Below are 11,087 nucleotides of genomic sequence, written 5' to 3'. Positions count from 1 at the left end.
TGCCAACCTGACACATCCTTTCGGAAGTCGCCTCTTCTGCCACTTCCGAGGATATAGTGTCTGGCACGCTTTCGTTCCAAGGATATACTGCCTGGCACCCTAACATTCCGAGGATATAGTGCATGGCACACTTGCATGCTCAATCCGAGGATATAGTGCCTGACACACTCTTGCGGCAGAGAAGGAAATCAACAACAACATATATTTCATCATAAATCATTCCAAGGATATAGTACCTGGCACACTTTCCACATCCAGCAATTCCATTCACCTCAAATTATCACCAGACATCACCATTTCTCATCTCAATTCCACTTTTAATTATAAATTCTCAACATTCCAAGGATATAGTGCCTGGAACACTTTCATTCAACATCCAACTAGCTCGTAGTAACCATCATCAGTTTCTCATTTCATATATCTTTCTCCTTTCTCATTCGACCAGACCCATCCTCAATACACCAGAAACCTAAGCCTCCGTTCTCTAATTTTCATAATAATATTAGCTAAAACTCTTAGGTTATATCCCACATTCTCATACTCAAAATCAAGCCCAAAAGTCTTAAAATGGTGTCTTAGAAGCTTATAATCTTGCTGGGAAGGTGAAATAGTAGAAAACAAACTTAAAATTTAGAAACAGGGCGTGTGCGTTCGCATAGGGGTGTGCGTGCGCACGCCCAGGAAGATTTCTTAAAGTGTGCGTACGCACAGGTACCAATTCTTGGAAGGTCTGTTCGCTCGCATAAGGTGTGCCAGTGCCTCTAACAGACTGGCCTTCCCAACGTGTGCGTGCGCACATGGCTGTGCGTGCGCACATGGCTGTGCGTGCGCACATGTTGCAATTTCTCATTGGATATATCCGTGCACAAGCTGTGCTAGCGCTGTGAACAGATTACCTGCCTCTGTGTGTGCGTACGCACAGGTCTGTGCATGCGCACAGGTTAAATTTTCGCAGAGGTGTGCATGCGCACATACCAAAAATCATACAATTCTACAGCTTTGCAGAATTTCAGATTTTTACACCAATCTTTGAATGATCATAACTTCCTCTACAAAATCCCAAATTTTGCAAACTTTATATCGATTCGAAGAGTTTTCAATAAGCTTTAGTTCTAAGCAACTTTCAATCAATTATGGAAATCAAGGCAGAAGTTATGATCAGACAAAATTCACCAAAATTTTCTTTTTACCAAAATTCACAATTTACCAAATTTTCCAAAATCCTCAAACCACATCCAACCAAAACAATACCAAACTCCCATTTTCAACACACCCTACCCTCTTTGGGTCACAATTTTCCATTCATATCAAACTTTCCACCATACTTCATCATTTTCAAACTCAATTATCAACATACAACATCACAAACAATTTTTCCACCAATACATTCACCAACCCTCATTCTATCATCAATTTCAACATCAATTTCCCCTATCCAACTACCACAGCAAAGTAGCCATTTATCAATCATCCCCAATCTTCAATTACCATTCCAATAACCTCAACATCACATATATCATATCAAACCACTTTTTAATCCACACAATCACCCATCATAAATCATCATACATCAACATTCAATACCCAATAACCATTATATACCAATATAACAATATTCATTCATCATACATCAACAATAACCACATAAATTCCAACCTATCTTATGGTGTACTAGCCTAAGTGTCTATGAATATTATATACTACATAGAGAAAACCGAAACCATGCCTTGGCCAATTTCCAATATGGACCAAAATCCCAAAAGAGCACAAGTTGAGCTTCCAACTACAAGCAAGCCTCCAATATGACTCCAACAAGCACCAACAAGCTCCAAAAGCTCCCAAACTCACAACAAACAAGCTACATACACACAAATCATCACCAAACAATCTAGGGCTCAACATAATCATAAAATCACAAGGGTTTCAAGAGCTCTTACCTTGCCCAACAGTTTTGGAAGCCAAAACCACAAGTAATCAAGTGCTAGAGTGTACCTAAACACCCAAAACACAAGATTTTACTCAAAGCCAAACCCTAAAACTCAAATTCCACAAGGACACGAAAAATGGGCAGGGGAACTCGAAAATCTTACCACAAAGCTTGGATAGAAATGACGGGCTCGGCGAGAACTTCGCGTAGTCGCTGACGGCACGCGAATCAGAGCACCGTAGCTCAAGATATGATGAAAAGAGTGAGGAGATGAATAGTGTTTCTTCTTTCTTCTCTCCTCTCCTCTTGCAGCTGGTGTGTGTGTGTGTTTATGTGTGTGGTGTGTTGAATGGGTTCATTTAATGAACCCTTATATATGTTGGGCTTGGGCCCAACTTGGGCCTGGTCTAACCCATTAGCATTTTTAGCCCATTTGGCCCAACTTCGGGCCAAACCTTTAAGGTTTTTGACTGTTTTCACTTTTTTTCGCACAATATCGGGCAGACTTGAACCGGTTCAACAGGTTCGACTACCAGTTCGCGGTTTTTCACGGTTTTTCGTAGAAAACACATTTTCTGACTCAGAAAAACCTACTGAGTTTAAAAATTATATTTAAATCTTCAAATTCTCATTCTAAATTTTTGGGACCTAATTTGGGTATTTAAATTATTTTAGTCGTAAAAATTCTGGTTCTTACAGGTGGTGGCACTGATGAGAGTTGAAGTGGCAATTGTCCGAAGTAGTTGGATGGCGAAGGCGAAGAGAGACATTATTTCTTTTGGGTCTTGGTACATTTATGGCTTTTTATCAAGGTTTTAACTCCCACTTAATGAAATGGTAGAAAAACTGATTGTCTGATTCAGAGAGATTTAATGGTTGCTACACATAGATGTTGAAGGAGGTGAGAGAATGAAGGAAGAAGAAGAAGATAAAAGTATCTGGCCTTTAGATGCTGCATTTTCTTCCCAAGAAAAATGACTTATTTGTCCTTAGCACATGGACTTATTTGTCCTGCTCGCAATAGATGGAGACTTAACTGGCAAGTTAACGATCCATGTCAGCATTTTTCGTTAGTGACTAATGGAATAATTTGGTCAGGGATTGTTTTGACCGAAGGAGTTAAACTTCAAAAACTTTTTTGTGCATAAACTTAGGGGACTAAAATATCTGATTCTAAAAACCTCAGGGACCGATTTGGATAATTACTCTAAAATTTAAAACAAAAGAATATCTAAAACCTACTGAAAAGAACATCTAAAAATATTTTATGAAAGAACCAAAATGGTAATTCTAGAGAGGGATACAGAGGGGCAAAAGAGAAAAAAAGTAGCGATGTAATGTGACGACAAAAAACAAAAGAATAGAAGCAAAAGCACAAAGCAGAAGTGACAACGAAAAACCAAAAGCAACAACAATAATAGTGGTGCACGAATTGTGAATCACACTTTTCACACTCGTACAACTAACCAGCAAGTGCACTGGGTCGTCCAAGTAATACCTTACGTGAGTAAGGGTCGAATCCCACGGAGATTGTTGGTTTGAAGCAATCTATGGTTATCTTGCAATTCTTAGTCAGGAAGTCAATTATATTTATCAGTTGAATTACAAATAAACAAGAGAGCATGGATTAAAGGTTACTTGTTATGCAGTAATGGAGAATATGTTGGAGTTTTGGAGATGCTTTGTTTTCAGAATCTCTGCTTTCCTCTGTCTTCTGATTCACGCACGCACGTCCTTCTATGGCAAGCTGTATGTAGGTGGATCACCGTTGTCAATGGCTACCATCCATCCTTCCAGTGAAAAAGGTCCAGATGCGCTGTCACCGCACGACTAATCATCTGCAGGTTCTCAGTCATATCGGAATAGGATTTACTATCCTTTTGCGTCTGTCACTACGCCCAGCACTCGCGAGTTTGAAGTTCGTCACAGCCATCCAATCCCAGAATCCTACTCGGAATACCATAGACAAGGTTTAGACTTTCCGGATTCTCATGAATGCCGCCATCAATCTAGCTTATACCACGGAGATTCTGATTAAGGAATCTAAGAGATATTCATTCAATCTGATGTAGAACAGAGGTGATTGTCAGACACACGTTCATGGATTGAGGAAGGTGATGAGTGTCACTGATCATCACCTTCTCCATAGTTAGGCGCGAATGGATATCTTAGGTAGGAACACGCATGTTTGAATGGAAAACAGAAATACTTGCATTAATTCATCAAGACACAGCAGAGCTCCTCACCCCCAACAATGGAGTTTAGAGACTCATGCCGTCAAAGAATACAAAGTTCAGATCTAAAATGTCATGTGATACAAAATGAATCTCTAAAAGTTGTTTAAATACTAAACTAGTAACCTAGGTTTACAGAAAATGAGTAAACTATAACAGATAGTGCAGAAATCCACTTCTGGGGCCCACTTGGTGTGTGTTGGGGCTGAGACTAAAGCTTTCACGTGCCTGGGGCTGTTTTGGGCATTCATCGCCAGCTTTGGATCCTTTTCTGGCGTTGAACTCCAACTTGCAACGTGTTTCTGGTGCTGGACGCCAGATTTGGGCAGAGAACTGGCGTTGAACGCCAGTTTACATCATCTATCCTTGAGCAAAATATGGATTATTATATATTTCTGGAAAGCCCTGGATGTCTACTTTCCAACACAACTGGAAGCACGCCATTTGGAGTTCTGTAGCTCCGGAAAATCCATTTTGAGTGCAGGGAGGTCAGAATCCAACAGCATCAGCAGTCCTTTTTCAGCCTGAATCAGATTTTTGCTCAGCTCCCTCAATTTCAGCCAGAAAATACCTGAAATTACAGAAAAATACACAAACTCATAGTAAAGTCCAGAAATGTGGATATTGCCTAGAAACTAATGAAAATAAACTGAAAACCAACTAAAACATACTAAAATCTATATGAAATTAACCCCAAAAAGCGTATAAAATATCCGCTCATCACAACACCAAACTTGAACTGTTGCTTGTCCTCAAGCAACTAGACAAATAAAATAGAAGACTAATAAGTCAAGAAGCAATAATATCTCAGAGTTTTTGAGTGAAGCTCAGATTCTAATTAGATGAGCGGGACTAGTAGCTTTTTGCTTCCGAACAGTTTTGGCATCTCACTTTATCCATTGAAGCTCAGAGTGATTGGCATCTATAGGAACTTAGAATTCAGATAGTGTTATTGATTCTCCTATTTCAGTATGATGATTCTTGAACACAACTACTTTATGAGTCTTGGCCGTGGCCCTAAGCACTTTGTTTTCCAGTATTACCACCGGATACATAAATGCCACAGACACATAATTGGGTGAACCTTTTCAGATTGTGACTCAGCTTTGCTAAAGTCCCCAATTAGAGGTGTCCAGGGTTCTTAAGCACACTCTTTTTCTTGCTTTGAACCTTGACTTTAACCGCTCAGTCTCAAGTTTTCACTTGACACCTTCACGCCACAAGCACATGGCTAGGGACAACTTGGTTTAGCCGCTTAGGCCAGGATTTTATTCCTTTAGGCCCTCCTATCCACTGATGCTCAAAGCCTTGGGATCCTTTTTATTACCCTTGCCTTTTGGTTTTAAGGGCTATTGGCTTTTTCTGCTTGCTTTCTCTTCTCTCTCTCTTTTTTTTTTTGAATGCAAGCTTTGTTCTTTGCTGCTTTTTCTTGCTTCAAGAATCATTTTTATGATTTTTCAGATTATTAATAACATGTCTCATGTTCATCATTCTTTCAAGAGCCAACATATTTAACAGTCTTAAACAACAAATTCAAAAGACATATGCACTGTTCAAGCATTCATTCAGAAGACAGAAAGCATTGCCACCACATGTTACTAATTAGAATTTTTTCTTATTAAAAAAACTCGAATTTTATTGCCTCTTATTCAAAAGATCTACTATTTTATTCATGTTTGCTGATGATGAGAAAAATAGACTATAACTTAATTGGAGGTAAAATCAAAATAGACATTAATTACTACTATATGACTCCTAAGGTAAACTCTTATAACGACAACTATCACAGAGTTAAAGCAGAAATTGGAATTTAACAACCTTTGTTCTGGGAAGTGGATGTTCCTCGGATCTGTGGGGTGCTTGGTCCTTCAAGAGATAACTTCTGGCGCTTCAATTCCCTCAAGTCACGCCCTTGCTCTTCCTGTTCTTTAATCAAATAACAAAGAATTTGACTGTGTTCCTTCTGTTTCTTTATTATTTGTTCCATAGCTTCTTGTATCTTGGTAACTGATGTTTCAAGATACTCCCAATATTCAGATTGAGGGATTTCTGGGAGAAATTCCTGTGTTTTCTTCTTGATGGGGTCATCCTGTGCTTGTTGTTTTTCCATTGATGCTTTGGTGATTGGTTTCTCAATTGAGATATACTCAGTTATTCCCATCCTTACCCCAGCGTCCTTGCAGAGCAGAGAAATCAAGCTTGGGTAAGCCAACCTGGCCTCTTTAGAATTTTTATTAGCAATTTTGTAAAATTCAGTTGAAATCAGTTGATGAACTTCCACTTCTTTTCCCATCATGATGCAATGGATCATCACTGCTCTTTTAACAGTGACTTCAGAACGGTTGCTGGTGGGCAGCAGAGAATGCCCAATGAAATCCAGCCATCCTCTGGCGACTGGTTTGAGATCTTCCCTTTTAAGTTGATTTGGGACACCCTTCGTGCTAGTGGTCCACCTTGCTCCAGGGATACATATATCCTCTAGAATCTTATCCAGGCCCTTGTCTGTTCTCATCATTCTCCTGTTGAAAGAGTCTGGATCATCTTTCAGTTGAGGTAGCTTTAAGATCTCTTTGATCTTGTTAGGGATGGTATGAACAATCTTTTCTCTGACCATGGTCCGATATTCATAGAAAGCAGTTCCAGATAGTTTTTGCTTGTCTGTCTGCCACATATTAGCATAGAACTCCTGGACCATATTCCTTCCCACTTTCGTCTTAGGATTAGCTAGGACTTCCATACTCTTTTCTTTAGCAAAACCGCTTTTCCTCTTCTCCCAACAATGAAAATCAAATCGTAACTCATCTGCTCAGTACCTGTTGTGTGCGCATCTTTAGTGTTTTTCCCTCTTGATTTTAAGTAATTTTTTAAGAATTTCTGTTAAATAGTCAATGAATTTGAGGTTAGAATGAATATTACTTTGATTAGTCAAATTGATTGATTACAGAAAGCTTTACAAGGAAAACACAAAGATACAGAATGAAAAGCATGCAAACAGAAGGCTTTCGGGAACAGAAGGAAAGATAGAAACAGAAAGCTCTCTGGAACAAAAAGCTCATGGAAAGCAAAAAGAGAAGAATGAGCGTTGTACGTGAATAAGAGTGTGTACTACGTGAAATAAGGAAAAGGAAGTGGTACGCACATACCTGTGCGTACGCACAAATGACTATTATGATACAATTCATGTAGTACGTAGGCAAATTCACGTACTACGCAGAAGCTGTGCGTATGCACACATGCGTGCGTACGCACAACAAAGGAAAGTCCTAGAAGGTGTGCGTACGCACAGGTTGGATTCCACGTAGTACATAGAGTTTCTTACTACCACGTTAAACCAAGAACACACTCCAGGATCACCCTTTCAAGTCATGTATAACTTGGAACAACCCACGTACTATGCAGGCCTCACTTCCTATTCCAGAAGCAATTGTAAAGCCTTCTGTTTTCCAATCTTTCAACCTTCTGGAAGGATCATTTACAATTAATGCTGACAGTTATTAAAGATCATAAGCAATCAAGGAAGATATCTTCTCGGTGGAGAATAATTAGGAAAAGATTTGATTCTATTTTAGATTTTTTATTTGTTTTTGGAATTTGAAGTCAGTTTTATCTTTTAGGTTCGTATTTAGGGAAGAGGGTTCTAACCTCTTCGGGAGATTGTCACTTTCGCAATTTTAATTTTTTGGATTTCAAGAACAAGCATGAGTTTCTAATTCTCCAAGGTTAAGGTTAGGAGCTATGTTAGTTTTATGGATTAATGCTATAACTTTTTTCTATTTTCTAATTTATGCAATTGATTCCTCTTTAAGAAACGGTTTTCGTTCTTCATCTCAAAGGGTCTGAATGTGTTGGGAAACAATTCTTCTCTAACTTGGATTTTCTTAATCTCTTGGAAAATTGATTAATTGAATTTAGCTAGAAAACTGATTCTCATAATTTATAAGTTTTGAAACTGGATTGATAAGTGTCATAGAATCAACTAGGTTAAACTCTTATGAATTGTTGTGCTGTTATAAATTAAAGACGTTCTTCAACCCTTTTCTTGATTAAGTGACTAAGGGATTAGCATTTAATTAGGTTAAAGAGAAATTAAATCACCAAGGAATTAGGGTTTGATTACTAATGATTTGCCATAAAAGAATTGTTGCATGATTAGAGTAGAAGGTGAAAAGTGTTGCTTCAGACGACTAACATCTCTGAAACCTTAACTTTCTCAATTATGTACATTTTTCCCAATTCACTGTCTGCTTTGCTTTTATGTAGTTCAATTACTATTTATGATCAAAAGCTTTCAAAACCCTAATTTGCTAGTCTGACTAGATTAATCAATTAATTTGCTTGCTTAACTCATTAATCCTCGTGAGATCGACCTTCATTCACCTGAGGTTACTACTTGATACGACCTGGTGCACTTGCCTGTGTTTTGTGGATTGTAAAATCCGCCATCAAATTTTTGGCACCGTTGCCGGGGATTAATTGTGGTTAACAAACTACATTTAATTGATTACCTAGATTAGACCTTTATAATTTTGTTTATTTACTGTCTTGCTTTTTATTTCTTCTTTGGGAATTCCCTTCGGTACTGTGAAGGGAGTTCCAATTTGATTTCCTTATTGTTTTTGTCTATGCAGAATAACAAGAATAAGGAACCGCTTCAGTACGATCCTGAGATTGAAAGGACTTTTCATCAGCAGAGAAAACAAGCTAGAAATGAATTAGTTGAAGAAGAGACAGAAGAAGTGGTTGAAGAAGAATTATCTGAGCCACACATGGCAGAGAATAATGATGCTAATCCTCCTAGGAAGGTTCTCGGATCATATACCAATCTGAACCCTGACAGTTTTGGCAGCAGCATCGTTACACCCACTGTTCGCACTAACAATTTTGAATTGAATCCGCAACTTGTTACATTGGTTCAACAGAATTGCCAATACAATGGAAGCCCACAGAAGGATCCTAATTTATTCATCTCTAACTTTCTGCAAATCTGCGACACAGTCAAGACAAATGGCATATCATCTGAAGTGTACCGTCTACTGCTCTTCCCTTTTGCTGTAAGGGACAGGACTAAACAATGGCTAGACAATCAGCGCAAGGAAAGCATAGCCACATGGGATGACTTAGTCACCAAATTCCTCAACAAGTTCTTCCAACCTCAGAGGTTGACTAAGCTCAGAATCGACGTTCAAACCTTTAGACAACAAGAGGGAGAGACACTTTATGAAACTTGGAAAAGGTACAAGGAGATGCTCAAAAAGTGTCCTCAAGATATGTTCTCTGACTGGGTCCAACTCCAGATATTTTATGATGGGATCACTCACACCTCACAACTCTCAATAGATAACTCAACTGGAGGATCCTTACATATGAAGAAAACTCCTGAGGAAGCACAAGAGCTGATTGAGATGGTGGCCAACAATTAATATCTTTATTCATCTAATAGAACAGCAAAGAAGGGAGTCATGAAAATGGGAGCTCTGGATGCCTTGTTAGCTCAGAATAAAATTTTTTCCCGACAATTGAACGCAATCACTCAACATCTAGAAGGAATGCAAGTGTCGACAGTAAGCTCTCAAGATATTAATTCATATGGTGTGAGTAATGAAATTTCTCAAGGTGAAGGCATGGAGTATGGACAATCCTCTCTGGAGCAAGTGAACTATATGGGCAACCTTTCCAAATAGCCTTAGCACGACCTTTATTCTAACACCTTCAATCTAGGTTGGAGGAATGATGAGCGGATAATTTATACACTTTTTCGTTGGCATTGTTTTTACATAGTTTTTAGTATGATTTAGTTAGTTTTTAGTATATTTTTATTAGTTTTTAAATAAAAATCATATTTCTGGACTTTACTATGAGTTTGTGTATTTTTCTATGATTTCAGGTAATTTCTGGCTGAAATTGAGGGACTTGAGCAAAAATCTGATTCAGAGGCTGAAGAAGGACTGCAGATGCTGTTGGATTCTGAGCTCCCTGCACTCGAAATGGATTTTCTGGAGCAATAGAAACCCAATTAGCGCGCTCTCAATTGTGTTGGAAAGTAGACATCCAGGGCTTTCCAGAAATATATAATAGTCCATACTTTGCCCGAGTTTTGACGACGCAAACTGGCGCTCAAACGCCAACTTCCTGCCCTATTCTGGAGTTAAACGCCAGAAACAGGCTACAACCTGGCGTTTAACTCCAAAAGAGTCTCTACACATGAAAGCTCAATGCTCAGCCCAAGCACACACCAAGTGGGCCCGGAAGTAGATTTCTACATCATTTACTTATCTTATGTAACCCTAGCTATGAGTTTAGTATAAAAACTACTTTTAGTGATTTATTTGATATCTCTGGTTAGTCTTTGAATAATTTTACGTTCAAAGATCATGTTTAGGGGGCTGGCCACTCGGCCATGCCTGAACCTTCATCACTTATGTATTTTCAACGGTAGAGTTTCTACACACCATAGATTAAGGTGTGGAGCTCTGCTGTTCCTCATGAATTAATGCAAAATACTATTGTTTTCTTATTCAATTCAAGCTTATTTCTATTCTAAGATATTCGCTTGCACTTCAACCATGATGAATATGATGTTCCATGACACTCATCACTATTCTCAACCTATGAACGCGTGCCTGACAACCACTTCCATTCTACCTTGGATTGAGCGTTTATCTCTTAGCCTCCATTCCGAAAGATCGGAGTCTTCGTGGTATAAGCTAGAATTATTGGCAGCCATTCTTGAGATCCGGAAAGTCTAAACCTTGTCTGTGGTATTCCGAGTAGGATCTGGGAAGGGATGAATGTGACGAGCTTCAAACTCACGAGTGTTGGGCGTAGTGACAGACGTAAAAGGATCACTGGATTCTATTCCAGCATGAGTGGGAACCGACAGATGATTAGTCGTGCGGTGACAGCGCATTTGGACCATTTTCACTGAG

Source organism: Arachis hypogaea, chromosome 19, assembly GCF_003086295.3.
Source record: "Arachis hypogaea cultivar Tifrunner chromosome 19, arahy.Tifrunner.gnm2.J5K5, whole genome shotgun sequence".
Lineage (NCBI taxonomy): Eukaryota > Viridiplantae > Streptophyta > Magnoliopsida > Fabales > Fabaceae > Arachis > Arachis hypogaea.
Note: the sequence above shows the minus strand (reverse complement) of the source record.